The sequence below is a fragment of the Excalfactoria chinensis genome, chromosome 3 (assembly GCF_039878825.1).
Source record: "Excalfactoria chinensis isolate bCotChi1 chromosome 3, bCotChi1.hap2, whole genome shotgun sequence".
Lineage (NCBI taxonomy): Eukaryota > Metazoa > Chordata > Aves > Galliformes > Phasianidae > Excalfactoria > Excalfactoria chinensis.
This window is the reverse complement of record NC_092827.1, coordinates 16,679,904-16,694,937: the sequence shown is the minus strand read 5'-3', so window position 1 is coordinate 16,694,937 and position 15,034 is coordinate 16,679,904. Positions and strand designations below refer to the sequence as shown.

The window sequence follows — 15,034 nt, the reverse complement described above, 5'->3', positions numbered from 1 at the left end:
GATTCATAGCAACTTGCCTTAAACATGCCAAGAACAGTAGAAAAGATGCACAAGGGAAAAAAAATAAAGAAAAAAGCCCTGTACTCAACCTTATCATTTTCTATGACATAACAGCTTTATTTCTCACTAAATATGCATATGTCTGGAAAACAATCCTAGATATTTACACATGGGATATGACAATCACAAGGTATGCAAAGGTTTTATAAACAGTTTCTTTTTTAATCTCTTCCCCTTCAGACAAGAGAGGAAATCCTCTGAAAATACATTACTAAAACAAATCAGCAATGTTTATGTAAAAGAGGGACAGACATAAGTTACTCAAAAAATCAGAAAATTAACACATCCAATTTAACAGTGAATTGTGAGGCCTGGGGAACCCTTTCTAAGGGTATTCCCTGATCCTTAGGCAGAGAACATCCCTGCTGCAGCTCTGAAAGGAATGCCAGAGCATCTATGCAACCATGCCAACAGTGAGAAGAATCCCTCTCTGCGGTTCATCCACATAACAAATCTTGGATACTCCCTCTTCCTGAATTTTGGCTCTTTCATTTGAAGAGGAATTGCTCAGGAAGTGACAAAGATGGACTGGCTTAAATGCTGTAACATGGTACTTATTCACACCACATTAGGCAGAGGAACACTAAAATTAGGCATAAAATTTTATTCCCTTGGTAATATCCTCTAGTACTGGCTGGAGACAGAAGAAGAAAAGGGAATTTCCCTTGGAAAAAAAAAAATAGAACAAGCTAATTATAGGAAAGATATATACATGTGATATTACCTCTTTCAAGTATCACCATTTATATGAATGCAGGTGAAACATCGCTAGAAAAATAGGCTACTCATTGACCAGGTTCTGTTGAATGGCTACTATATTCTCTTTTGCATCCTGTCTGTAAACAAACTTATTAATCTCAAACATATGAGACAATGAGGAGATGTTCTCTTTTGTACTAGAGCTGCGTGAGATATACGTTTGGCCTACCACTCCATAGAAAGATAATCCAAAACTCACTGCTGCCTTTCATTTAGGGTCAGGATCATGCAAACTAGGAACAAAACAGCAGCTTTCTTAAAGCCTATCACAAAAATATTTTCCAAAAAAAACCTGCTACTTTATACTGATTCTCTTCAACGCTGCAGGTAGTGATGGAGAACACTTGCCAGATTCAGACTGAAACAGCTGAAGTTATGTCATGTGAACAAAACATTCATACTATGCCACGTCCTCTTTAATCAATTTCCTCTGCTGACATAAGGTCTGAAGAATGTATACTTTCAATACTTCAAAAAATAGGAGACTCAGTGCTTGTTATGCTGAAAATCTGTGCTTTTACAGATGTTTATGAGTTTGCCTGGTGCAGAGCTATAATCAATTTGCTTATGATGGAGCCTCGAGATATATAGAATTTATCCTGAAGGAAACTGGTTTCTGAAACCAATTGCCTAGATGCATTAGGCAGGTGGGAGTTTCAGCAAACCAAAGGGTCTACCGGCAGACGCAGCATTGATTTCTTAATGTTTTCAACCTACCAGACAGTTCTATGCCAGACCTGATTTGATGGATCTCTATGGGGTGCCCTGCAGCCTTGATTATTTCCACAACCAAGTTGGCTAGTTTTGTTACTTAGTGACTGAGCTCTGCATCTGCATCTTCAGTGCAAACATACTGAACTAGCATGCACACTGCAAATCTGATCTGAGATCAGATTTTAAATCCAATCTAATAATAACATTTACTGTTTTCCTGATCCCCTTTTAAGGGATCAAAAATCCTATTGTGTCTGCCTCCACATCCTACTCCCCCTCCCAACATAACACATTCCCCCTTCATTTCAGTTTCATCACATTTTGCTGCTTTCCCCCCCCCCCCCCTCCCCATGGTTAAAATACTCAGTATGGTTCTAACAGAAGAAGAAGCAAAAAAAAATACAGTGAAGGATTCTAAGGAGATAATCTTTGTCAATAGTCTACAAAAGCTTTGACTTGCTCTCCTTGTGACTTCTTAATCTAAGATATGTAGTGATGATGCTATTTTGTCTGCACTCATTTTCATTCCAAAGAAGTCTGGCTACACTTCTGTTTAAAGCATTATTTGTAATCTTAACAAAAATTTCTCATGATTCCTTAAATGAGAAAGAAAAGGTCAGTAAGTAACCTAAAGTCAAAGTTTGCTTGCACTGTGCTACCAAAAACTTCACATCTTTACTGGAAGCTGATCAACATGATACGAAAATGATATTAAATGATATTAAAAATCAATACTTCCATAAATACGTTCTTCAGTATTGCATACATGTTTAACAGCAAAGTGGTTTTGCACCACTGACACTCTCAACAAAACAACTACTGTGCTCAGTCTTGATCAAGAAATAGGTTCTATCGCAGAGAACTTGGTTTCACCAATGTGTTTGTACTACTCATTTTAAAGAGAAATGCCTTTTCTGATTTCCCATGGACATGCTGAGGGATGAGGATTATATTTGCATTCTTCTGGAGACTACATAAAGCCTGACTGCTGCAGAACAGTTCTCAAAGCAGTACCCTTTTTGCAAAGTTTCTATGCCTAGTTAATAAATCCCCATATGCCCGTTTGCTTGTATGTATAATCAAAATACTAATATGCTGAGGCATATATCTTGTTCATCTCCTCAACACAAAAATTAAACAGCAATAAAGGAGAACCTCAGAAATGGTCCTTAACAAAGGTGATAAAATAATGTACCTCGGAATACACTGAAGTAGCTCCTCTTCTTTCTTAATTGTCTTTGTCTCCAAATACAGTTAGCCAGTTCTATAACATCTGAGACACAAGACTGCAGAGCAAAACAACAAAGTCTTACTGTGAACTAACAACTACTATGACAAAAACTGCCCTTTTTGAAAAGATGGGTACTTGAACCTAAAACAAAGAAACCACTTCCAACGTTTTGTACTAAACTATTGCCCTCCTTGGTTGGAATAACAAGGAGGGAAAACAACAACACTGCATCTCCAGAAAGTTCAAGCTACAAAATATACAGACGAAATTGAATCCTACTCTGATTCGTTTAAAATGTGCTGAATTCTGCATTTACTCACTGCCATCATTCGCTGTTCTCTTTGTTTCACTTGAGAAATCCACACAGTTTTTTACAAATGCAGTCAGTGCTTTTTTCCACCACCACCACCAAAAAATCCTGTTTTATTGTGCATAGCCTCACATCCCTCTGTATTTCAAAGGCTAGGAAGCGTTATGTTGCCATCTCGATTGTTTTTAAACATGCCATATTGGCAAACAACTAGACACATCCACATTCACCAGGCTACAGCACAGCAACCAAGTTTAACCTTATCCTTCCAAACTTAAAGAACCTTGAGCCATCTGCTCAAGTACCTGCCCACTGCCTGCAAAGGGTTAACAGCATATTGCAAGATTCTTTTTTGTTTGCAGAGAGACACGACAACGAGTTTTGCTTGGTAATTTTTGGAACTAAACTATCGTGCAAATCTGAAACGTCGACTAAAGGGAAAAATAGTGGGAGAGAGGTAAATAGAGAGTGGTAGAAACTAAATACTGTTTGGAACTACATAGCGCTGTTCTCCAAACCAATATCATTAAAAGCACAAAAAAAAAAACACCTCACACTTCTCAAATGAAAAGCAATCTGTCATCAAACTGTTCTAATATTATCAAAAAGAAAACGACACAGAGACCATTAAAGGGTAATAATTTCTACTTAACCCCAACCTTAACTGCAGCTTCAAAATTAGGTCAGTTAAAACGGAAAAAAAATAAATAAATCACCATTTTTAAGGAGATTAAGAATCATTAAAATTGGCTAAAAAGACAATCCCAAATGACTACAGAGAAAAAGCAAACGTTACCAGATGTTCTAGCATCCCTTATTGCAGGCACAGCACCCGAATTATATAAGAAATGCCCATCAATGGATGCTGTGCTCGAGAAGTGGGATTCCAGTCTGACTCAGTGTTATCATCTAGCAAAAAAAATAAAAAAATAATATAAAAAAACCAACAAAAAAACCATGGAATTCAAAAATAGCTTGTTTATTTTCTTCTTTTGTTTTTCTCCCCTCGCTGAGGCAAAAAAGACACACATACGGTGGAGATAGACGGAGAGGAGACTCACTTGAATTTGTCAATCAATAACTTCAGGTTTTAGAATCACTGTGAGTTTGTGTTAATTAAACATATTTATTATTTTCCTTTCTTCTTTCCAGTCAAGAAAATACATACCGTGCCAATCACAAGTAATCACACCGAGGCTTTCACCGAAGCAGCAGTTGTTAATTTTACAGCTCTACCCACATTGTTCTGGAAAATAGGCAGCAGTCGTTCCTAAAACAACAGCCTCCGAGGGCTCCATCCTGTTCGCAAGGAAGCAATGTCAAACTCCCCGCAGACTTCAGTAGGAGAGGGCCCTGAGCAGCTCCGCGTCCCCCGGCTCCGAGCACGGGAGAAGTCCGAAGCCCGGCTATTCTTTGTTAACTGCCCCGAGAGTTGAACTTTCCATCACTTTGTCAACAACAGCAAAGTGCCTGCACGCAACGACAGCGACAAAAAAAAAAAAGGCCATATTTACCTTGAGGGAACCGCAAAGGGAACGCCGCAGAATCGCAAACCAAAGTAGTCCAAAGGCACCGGCCACACACGATCCAACCGCACACCTCCAAGTAGGCCACGCTCCATCAAGCAGCCGCCTCAGCGCCAGCCACCCTGCCTTCCATCTTACCACGTTCACCCAGGAAACTGACAGACCCGCTCCACGACAACAAAACTCTCCTAATGCTTTTGAACGCCCACCATTTGTTCTCCATTCATCCAATCAACTTTGCACTGCACATCTTCTCCCGCAACTGAGGCTCAGAGGCAGGATCCCTTCTCATCTGTATGCTAATTATTTTGCCACATGGACAAAAGTAATAACGCTTTCAGACGGCAAACCAACGGGCTCGCTCAAGTCGGAGACAGAAATTAATAAGTTGACACCACCACCGAACGCTGAAAAGATGGGCATGCGTGCAGCCCCGTGCCTGACGGATCAGCTGGAGCCTCCATTTAAGAGCAGCGCGGAGGCTTCAGGCTGCTTAGCGGTGCCCTCGGAGCCCCACCGCTGCGGCAGCCCGGCCCCGGCCCGCGCACTTACCCTGCCTCCTCCTCCCTCCTGCCACCAGCGCGGCGACGCGCAGCCCCGCACCCGCTCCCGACGCGCGGCTCAAGTTGCGGCCGCGCACGCCCAACCCCCGGCGGCGCGACGGGGGCGGACAGGGTCGGGTCGGGGCCGCACCGGGCGCCCTCGAGGGGCTTCCCGGGTCGTTTCCCCGGCGGCGCGAAGCGCTGCGGGCAGCGGACGCGGCGCGGCCACAGGGGAAGGGGATGCGCTAAAAATACCGCCCCGCCGCTGCTACCGGCGTAAAATGGTGTCTCCGCCGCGGCGCGGCCCTCCCACCCCCGAACCGGTCGACCTCCGGCTGTATCTTTGAAGGGAAATAATGAGCAGGAATAGGCATCGCCTTGCCTCTGGGGCGTCTCTGCGGGCTCTGCGGAGGTAACCCGGGGGAGCCGCTACAGCCTCGCTTATTTTACCTGCTGGCACCGTGAGCTGCCTTTTGAAACAAAAGAAACGAACCGTCGCCGGCTGAACACACCGTTCAGCCTTCCACCATTAGCGCCTTGGCGCACCTGATGTGATCGCCAGCCCCAACATAAACAAGGGCTCGCACACACAAAAAGGTTTGCCCGTGCCTCTCGACACCGCTATCCCCTGGCAATTGGACGCGGATTTGCGGTGTTCGCCGCCCCCGCTCAGCCGCGGAGCGCGTTCCTACCCGCGAGCTGCGTGCCACGCAGACAATAGCGGGGAGCGGCCCCCCGCCGCCTGCCGCAGCGCCCGCCCCCGGGCAGCTCCCCGTGGGTCTCGCCCCCGGGCAGCCGCTGCCCTCCGCCGGGAGCGGTGTGCCAGCGGGCGCCGCTTCCTCCGACCCCGTCCCCGAAATGTCATTTCGGTGGCAGAGGGAGGGGCCGTGATCTTTACGCGGGGGCAGCGGTGTGTGTGCGGACACGGCGGCGGGGGGAGGGGGACGAGAAGCCCCGCAGACTTGGCCTTGCCGTGCCCGCTGCCTGCCCCCGGCATCGCCGTGCCGCCTCTACCGGGCGATGCCCGGAGCATCCCACCCTCAGTCCCCCATTCCCGCAGGCGGGCAGACTGCGCGCCTTATGGGAAAGACCGCAGGCAACGCGCACGCAGCGCACTGCCCTCCCCGCGCACCCACGCCCGCCGCCCTCCTTCGTGCCATTGTGCTGCTGCAGCCCCCCCCTTCGCCGCACCGCTCCCCCCGCCCCGCCGCCGCAAGGGCACCGCGGGCACAGCCCGGCGGCCGCGGCCGGGGCGGAGTGACCCACGGTCACACGGAACCCTCCTCCAGCCACGGAGGCTATCCCTCCCGACCCGCCTGCCGTGCGGAGCCCAGACATGTCGGTCACTACAGAGGTTACATCCCGCCTCGCAGGAATCACACCGCTGTCGGAAGGGGCCAGCAGCCCTTCGCAGCCGCGCTATGATGGCGATGGCAGAAGAGAGGGGGGCTTTTTCGGGAAAGTTTGTCGTGGGAATTCAGAGGAGAGCCAGCCTGCAGGGGCAGGGACTAACAATAGCTGAGCCCTCACGACTTACACGTTTTTGGTGGAAAACGAAGTGTTTCCCTTAGATAGAAAGAAAAAAAAAAAAAAAAAAAGGACTTACGTGTCTCTTCCCCCGCCCCCCATCCCCACCTCGCTCTTTTTTTTTTTTTTTTTTTTCCTCTCCTTTAATTTTTCTCTGTCATCTCTGATTACATCTCCCCGCACTCGCGGGGCTCCCCCGGGGCCGAGGCGCGGAGCCCCGGGAGCGGTCGGGCCGCAGGTGCGGGGGTGCGGGCGGGGAGAGGGCGGCGCGGCGTGGCGCGGAGCGGCACGGATGGGGGGGGGCGGCAGGAGAGCAGTGCGGAGCCGAGCTTCCATCTTTGCTTCATCCTGACTGCATGCAGTCTGGGGTTGGGTTTGTTTTTTTCACTTGCATCAACGCTGCCCTAGAAGCAGGCGCACACCTGGTGATTCAAGGTCCTTTTTATATGGGTAGAGGGGTACCTATACCCCTCTAGACTAACCTGATCTCTTTCCAGTGTAAGATTTAGTAGGGAATCTTTGAATAAATGCATTCTCGTTTCAGAAATCAAATCTTGCCTTCTCCCTCCCAAGCTAACCTCTTTCTGTTAGATGCTACCTAGCCCTATAGGGCTGTGAAGATGGCTATGGGGCACACATATCATTGCAGGTGTTTTCAAACTTTTAAATTAGCTCGACAGTGATTTAGCTGGAAAAAAAAAAATAAAACAAACAAACAAACTCTCATATTTCCAACCTTTAGGATGACACAAAGAAACACCCCAGTGCTTTTCTCACAGAATACAAGAACAATACTTGCCTTAACTAGGGGGGGAGATATATAAATTCTGTGTAAGGGATAAAGGGGCTAAGCATAAATTAGAAACATTTACCAAAATAATAATAAAATAAACGCGAAAAACAGATTTGGGAGACTGGTGATTCATTGGCCTAATTATCCTCCATAAGACGTTAAGGTATGGGTTTAATGTTGTGGGATGGATTCTCCCTCCCCCAGCCTGTGTCTCGTCAACGCGCATTATCCATGGGGAAAAGGAGATGCAGGTCATGTTTAAGCAGTGTTAATGAGAGCACAGTATTTTTCCTGAAGGTTAAGTTGGACAGGTTAGCAAATTTCATGTAAAGAATGCTTGAAAACCTTCAGTTTCTTTTACTTTCTCACTGGTAGCGGTTTCTAACGAGACTTGGAACATTAGACAAACAGGGAAAGCATAATTCAAGCATCAGACGAACCCACTACTGTCAATAAGGGAGTGCAATTTCAGCTTGACAGGAGTATTACAAGAATATACCCGCTAACGAGCAGCCTTAATTGGCCTGCATATTGTGGCTGTCACTGTTAAAACCTGTTCCTATACAGTCCTGTTTTATACAGCCTTGAAACGTATAGTTCTGAAAAGCAGTTAAAGAGACAATGCTTTACTCACCGGGCTTTTGATTTTGTGTGGGAAAGAAAAGGGGAGAAAAGCAAATAAAGAGGAAATAGGAAATCTTATTACAAATATGGTATCAGTGACTGTAAAACTACATAAAAGTCAAATGTATAGTAAAGCAGCAATCAGCCATTTTCAGTTTCAGTGCACTCTGTCAGTTCTGAATGCAAACATCATTTATCTATAAAATACAATGGCTACAGAGAATTCCCTGATATTTACTGTATTAGGTCTTTTAAAACAGAGTATGTTCTTTAATAGATCCCACCCTTTCCTCATCAAGCCACTTTGTCATAAAAAAGTATCCTTAATTCAAGTATCTGAGAGAGTTCACTGTCTGTCCTGGCAAATCCTTTACACAATAGAGTTAAACGTGTGGCTTGGCAGTTTCCAGTACACGGTCATGCTCATAAAGAATACAAATGAAAAGGAAGATGTATATATAAAAAGAAAGTTACTGCGCATGTGCAGTTGGCAGTTATTAAATGATAACAATGTAACTTCTAGATGATAAAAATCAAAATATCAAATAGGACAGAGCAGATCGTGCCCCAATGTTGCGTAAAGTGCCTCACTTTTAAGTTCTTCCTACTGTGATTTAAAACTGTCTAACCTAGCAACTTGAATATTAAATACTGCTGCAACTGAAGTCTGCAGAAGTCATTCATATGCATAATGAAACATTAAAAGATCCTCCAGATCAAGTTCTAATCCATAACATGCCTACTATTTTCAAACTCTGGAGGGAAAAAAAATGGATGTGCAGTGCACAAGGAGGAGAGACCTCAGGCACACTACTGCTGCAGAGGGTAAACAGTTTTGAGGTGGCAAGCTAGATGCATTGTTTATCTGTCCAAAACGTAAAATAATAAAAATAAAACGAAAATAAAATGAACGAAATGATGTACCTCAACAAAGCTCTCTCTCTTTTTTTGTTCCCCCTGTGAAGAAGTCGGGCTAAGTATGGCAACAGCTACAACGTCCCTCATGTCCTAAGAGTTAAATTGCATGGCTGCAAGGAAGTTCTGTCTAAGCTACACTGCCCTGCAGATCTCCGAGAAAACAAAATGCGCGCAAAGACAGCTTTTAAAAAGAAAGGCAGAAGTAGTGAAATGCAGAGATTTGACGCTTTACCACAGCCATCTTCGCATCGCCTAATTAGAAGGCATAAAAGCCTCTCCTGCCTTTACCTCAGCGAGCGGAATCATTAGGGTGATGAAAGCCAGCCGTCTCCACGTTGCCAGCGAGCCGGTGGGAAGCCGGGCGGCGCTGGAGGTAATTGCTATCAGCGGCGGACAGCTCCCGGTGCTGAAAGGCGAGGCGCGGGCACGGCGCGCACAATGGCTCGCCCCGCCGCCTTTGAAAAATCACAGCCAAACTGAATGAGGTGGCAAGTGCTCGGGCTGAATAGCACTGTCTGCAGAACAATGGCAGCCAACTACAAATCCCACTATAATCACATTAATGAGATTAATCAGTGAATTAGCAGCAGTCAAATGTCAGGGTGGCAAGGAGGAATCCAACCAAGCTTGGTAATTAACTTTTGGGGGGCAAGGGAAGAGAACCGACTGTGTTATCTCTTAGGCTTTTTCAGAAGTTTACCAATTTTTTATTCACGAGCCTCTGGAAGATGTTGACAATTCAAGTGAAGGGGGGGTGGAGGGGATAAGAAAGAGACCTCAACCTTTGCATGCAGCCTGCTAATGCACAGTATCCTATTACTTCGAGCTGAAGTCCATTGAGGAAACTAGCACCATTTCAAACAGTCTACCCCAACCACCAGAGTACTTCACTGTACTGCACTTTGGGTGTAAAATTAGTTTTGTAATCTAACTTCAACCGCAAACTTCAGTAGGCATGATAAACATGGCCGATGCCAAAAGCAGTATTAAATCTTATTTCTTTTCTAAAATCTACAAGAAATATCCTGTTTCTGAAATCAGAGGGATAAGATAAAGGAAAAAAAAAAAAAAAATGTCCTTTAAACAGCTATCAGCAATAGATGACCATGACAAGTCAGTGCTAGATCTGTTGCAGAACATTTTCTAAAATAAAATTTAAAAAAAAAAAAAGATTTTTAATCAAGTAATTTAGAGTAAGTTACTTAATGTAGACAAGGCAGACACCTGATCTCTATCTGACCTCAATAAAAGTGAAACTTCACTCCACCTTTAATTTAGCACCCACAACCATTCCTCTATTGTAAGTATAAGATACAAAAAGAGATTCCCTGTAGACTGTAAATAAAGCACAATTGCATTAATTTGCAAGAAAGAAGGGTCTTGAGTATGCCCTTTTCTATCTGTAAAAGGAGCACTGTCAACCTTGCAAAAACATTAATCATGTAAAAACTCCACAGTAATGCACACTTTACTTCTGTAGGAAAGAAATAAAGACTGCTTTTTAAAAATTTCCTCTGTGGCTAGATGAGGCAAGGTATGTTGTTCAGTATGCAGAAAGAAATGGCATGCTTCTGTACCATTAAGTTTAATCATGACAAATAAAAGAATCAAACCTGTGTAACATCTCCTGTATTAGAGGCTAACAAGCTATTTCTGTTTTACTAATATAATTCATTTTCCTTAATACTCTTTGGTTAGTTTTTAGCACTAAATTAATAAAATTACTAAATTCACACAAAATTTGTGTGAACTATAGTCATACTTATCTGAACTACTTTAAAATTGAAGTATAGACTTAGAGGGTTAACTGAATTAACCATGCCTTATTTACAGACCTGTTTCTCTTTGAAGAAAAGGAAAAACTATTGCAGATACAAAATATTTAAGATAGTGTACTTATAATTGCTACTCTCCTGTGAGTGTTCCCTTTTAAAGTACAAATACACTGTTTTCAAATGTAGGTTTAGTGTAAAAACATATTATCTTATAATCTTTCCTTTAATTGTCTTTGGCTGTCAGAAGACCTAAGCTTTCTAATCTGAGAAGTTTTTGTCTCTGACTCTCCATACCAAACAAGTACCATCCAACATGCAGCAAGTTTATATAAACAACAACATGCTTAAAGCATGCAACATTATGCGTTCATGTAGTAAACACACACTTCAGGATTTTGTATAAGCTATTCTACAGCCCAGTATAATTTCAGCTGCACAGCATTATTGTCAGAAGAACTTGAAAAGAACAAACAATGGATGTTTAAGTACAAGCTACAGAACAACTGCAAAAAATCACAATAATCTTTCCAGTTAGCTACAAGAATCAACCCCCACCCTACACAGAACACATCCCACACCTGCACCGTTAACCATTTACAAGTTAAACATAAGAAAGACATTTCAGCACGGTTAAGAAACACCCTGTCTTACTACAACTTTGAAAGGATGAGGAGTAAGAAGCATACCACAGAGACCCAGAAAATGCTGCTTTTTTTCTTCATTGAACACTGAAAAGATACCCCATGTTCCAGGGAATTCAAAAAATAGATATATATATTAAAATACACCCACCAACACTGAGTAAAAAAAATAAAACAAAATCAGGGGGCTTCAAGAAGACTGCAGGGAAAAAGCTCTCACTCTCTTTAGTGTGCAGAAGCTTAGGGGGAAAAAAATGTCGCCCTGGCAGGAATGACAAATGCAGTAGGATAGGCTAGCAGGCCTGAGGGATCTGTTTTACTTCCACATACATCCTCTAATGCACGCACTCCCACTCATCCTCTCGAGATGCCTTTTTTTTTTTCCTCCACTTTTTTTTTTTTTTTCACCAGCTCCAAATCCCCGGCATATGACCTTCTGTTAAATAGATAAAAAAAAATTTGCTTATCAGTCATGCAAATGAGGCTGAATTCATTTTCCACAACAGATGGCCTCATAGATAATGATGATGGAAGAGAGAAAATTGAATGTCTCTCACAAGGTGGTCATGGCAACCGAGAGCAGAATAATATCAATAATAAGCTCACTGCATAATAAGGTTGTCAATCCCACAAATCAAAGTCTCCAGCTAAATCAGGTATCCCACCCCCAGCTAGTTATCAGGTAAATAGAGAAATAGAGAGCATCCTTTTTCTTTTTAGACGAGGAGCTGTGAAAAGAAATGGTGGCTCCAGCGATTCCAGGGTACAACGGGAAGGCAGAAGAGATTTTTCTCTCCTAATTGTATTTTATTTAATTATTTGGGGAGGGTGGGGCGGAGGGGGACTGGGTTTTGGGGTTTTAACTATTTTGTTTTTAATTATTCCCACAGAGTTTTTATTTGGCTAGGGGTGCGGGCTGTGTTTTAGTTTGTTTTTTAATAGCGAGGCTGGTATTTTGAACTCATTCTGCTGCCGAAGCCTTGTCTCCCCTCCCTGCGACTGATGTGAAGTGCTGCATTGATGCAATAGCAGCTCGCCTCAGGCTTCCACCTTGGCTCCCAGGGGGCCATCCCGCAAAATGAATCAGCAGCCATCCTGAGCAGACTGATTAAAATGAAAATGGCAAGGCACATGTCTGGGCGGAACTAGAGCTTGAGCTGCACTGCCTGTCTGGCAAGCATGCTCAATATAGCTTTTGCTAATAATGGCTTACCGCCTTTCATTTTTTAAAGGTATTACCGTCACCCCTTCCCCCACTCTCCAAACAGTCAATGGTGCTGGGGGATTTTCCCCCCTTAATTGTACACTGCTTGCAGTGATATTTTGCCAGAATGACATACAGTGATTGTGAAAAGACATTTTCCTTGCAAGGATTTTCTTCGCAGATGTGCTGAAATACAAAGACGACATATTAACATGCAGCTATAAATTATTCCCAGATATTAGCTGGGAAAGAAACCTCAGAGGAAGAGGAAAGCTCAGTCACTACCATAAACATCATTTTTTTTCCCCCTGTTTTTACACCTCAGCTTGCAATGGCACCTTGTGCATTATGCATCACAAGAAAATGACTGCCAGTAAATGCAGAGCAACTTCCTGGAGCTTTGTGTGTGCTGCTTTTGACAAGACTCTGAGCTGAATTTCTAAAGACCACCACCCCACACACACACACACACACACACACACCCCAAGCAGATAACTGGGTGCACAGAGAAAGAGCAACTTAAAGCGGGCATCTCCTGTAGTCCTTGGATGAAACACTTAACATTTTGCAGACAGCTTCGGTGTGCAAAGCAGAACAGCGAGAAAACATCGATCCAAGCATGCACAGGATCTGAAACCTTGGAAGAATGTTGTTTCGTGGGGATTGCTCTGCCTGTTTTTGTTAAGGTTGGTTGGTTTTTCCTTTCTTTCTTTCCTTCTTTCTTTTTTTTTCTTTTCCTTTTTAAGCAAACAGCACGGTGCCACATCTCTGGTAATCGGTGAGTATGTTCTGTACGTATGCACACACAGCCCGATGTGCCTTCCATTAATTTCTGTTTTCAAGTTGTCCTGGGATTTTTTCTCTGTCTTTTTTTACCCCAGTGCCCCCTCCCTTCCCTCCTCGCGTTACTCCCCCCAACCGTCCCCCCCTTCCTCCTCCCTCCCCCTCGCACTCTAGCCCCGTTACTGCAGTGTGAACCAGAAATCAATAGGGCTGCTCTAATGGAGGTTCCAGCTGCAGTTGGCTGTGCAGACACACGCACACGCACACACACACCCAGAGACACTGACGTCTGTGCAGCTTTCTCAGCCGATTGGGCACCACATCGGATGTTCTGTGGAGCAAAGAATAGGAATCATTTACAGTCTGCTAAAAAAAAAATGGTACCTTGTATTTTCCTGTCTCCAGGAGAGCCTGGCTGAGCTCGCCATCCAGTCTGGCTTCAGCGCATGAGTGAGAACACCTCTCCAGGGTATGTGCAGTCACCGCAGAGTAAAAGATGACACCCCGAGATTACCACGTAGACTGCTGTGGCACGGAACCCTGCAATTCATATGGGATGTTTTCATAGGGTTAAAAATTCATATCAGAAAAGATAAGAATGTGAACACAGGAAAACAGACATGAAAAATCAAAGTGGTTTAATTGATAGATTAATGGAGCTCTTGTGCCCTTTGATGCGTTCGCAAGTATTTCTGAGCTCTGAAGAGCGTGTTAATGAAAGCTTATTTTTAAAGGCTTTGTTAGAAATTACGCACTGAAAATTTACTACTGCATTGTAAGTTGCTGCTTGCTTCTCCTTCCTTCAATAGAAGAATATTTCATTTGGTAACGATTAGCTTCAAGCTTAATTTCCTAATGTCTTTAAGTAATATTTTTGTATTCAAGCATAAAACTACCTATTGTTACTAAAACATGTTTGCTTGAGTTGTTCCCCTTTTAAACAATAAAAAGCAGGCTGTGTCATTTACCTGATCTTGTAGCTGTTTATCTCTGAAACAAGAAACCACCATGTTGGTGAATGTATAAAAATAATCTAATTCTCTGCTCCCAAGATAAGGTATTCCTGGGATCTGCAGCACTGCAGAACACCTCCCCCACCACCCTGTCAATGTATTTCAACTTCAGTATATTGACAGCAACTGCCCCAGTCTGAGTCTGGCTCCAGTGAAGCATTTATATTCCCTCCACTCAGCCCCGTGTGTCTTTGCAGGGCTCAGGATGCCAACCCAGGACCAGCTCTGGAGAAATAAAGGCTGGGAAAATGAATGAATCATAAAGCCATATTGCACGGCAGAGTCACATCCCAGTCTGTGTTCTACAGTTCATTCTTATGCAAGCTTTTAAAAAATGTGGTTTAAACCCTACAAATGATGGCACGTGTCAGGCTACTAAGTAATAGATTGTAGGACACCATCAAACAAAGGGGGCCAGGAAGCACAGGAGTTCACCTCTCCTCAACATCAGTGATTACTCCGTCACAGTAACCCCTCCCCAAATATTTATCTAATCTCTGCTTTAATTATTTATACTGGTTGCTTTTTTCTGCTGTCCTTGGCAGTTTGGAGCACAAATTAACTGTTCTCTGTTTCTCTGTGTGGAGACATTCCGCCTAAGGTTTTTTCATATT

General features: G+C 43.8%; 1 protein-coding gene and 1 long non-coding RNA gene across 30 annotated transcripts in view; one reads left to right on the top strand and one right to left on the bottom strand.

The window, feature by feature from the left end:
* The window catches only part of MYT1L (myelin transcription factor 1 like), a 290,751-nt gene extending 276,833 nt beyond the window's left edge, over positions 1 to 13,918 (bottom strand). For 16 of the 29 annotated variants that reach the window (XM_072333553.1, XM_072333560.1, XM_072333557.1 and 13 more), the window contains exon 1: positions 4,589 to 5,160. The gene's annotated coding sequence lies outside the window, so the exon portion shown is untranslated. Of the gene's footprint in view, positions 1 to 4,242; positions 4,545 to 4,588; positions 5,227 to 5,592; positions 5,727 to 9,292; positions 9,518 to 11,465; positions 11,751 to 13,791 lie in introns of those variants that run through there. The other 13 variants (XM_072333540.1, XM_072333550.1, XM_072333541.1 and 10 more) reach the window with 10 other exon arrangements.
* On the top strand, positions 12,677 to 14,374 carry LOC140250672 (uncharacterized). The gene is made up of 2 exons (XR_011903232.1): positions 12,677 to 13,310; positions 13,813 to 14,374. It is a non-coding gene; the product is annotated as an uncharacterized lncRNA (long non-coding RNA).
* The last annotated feature ends 660 nt before the right edge of the window (positions 14,375 to 15,034 follow it).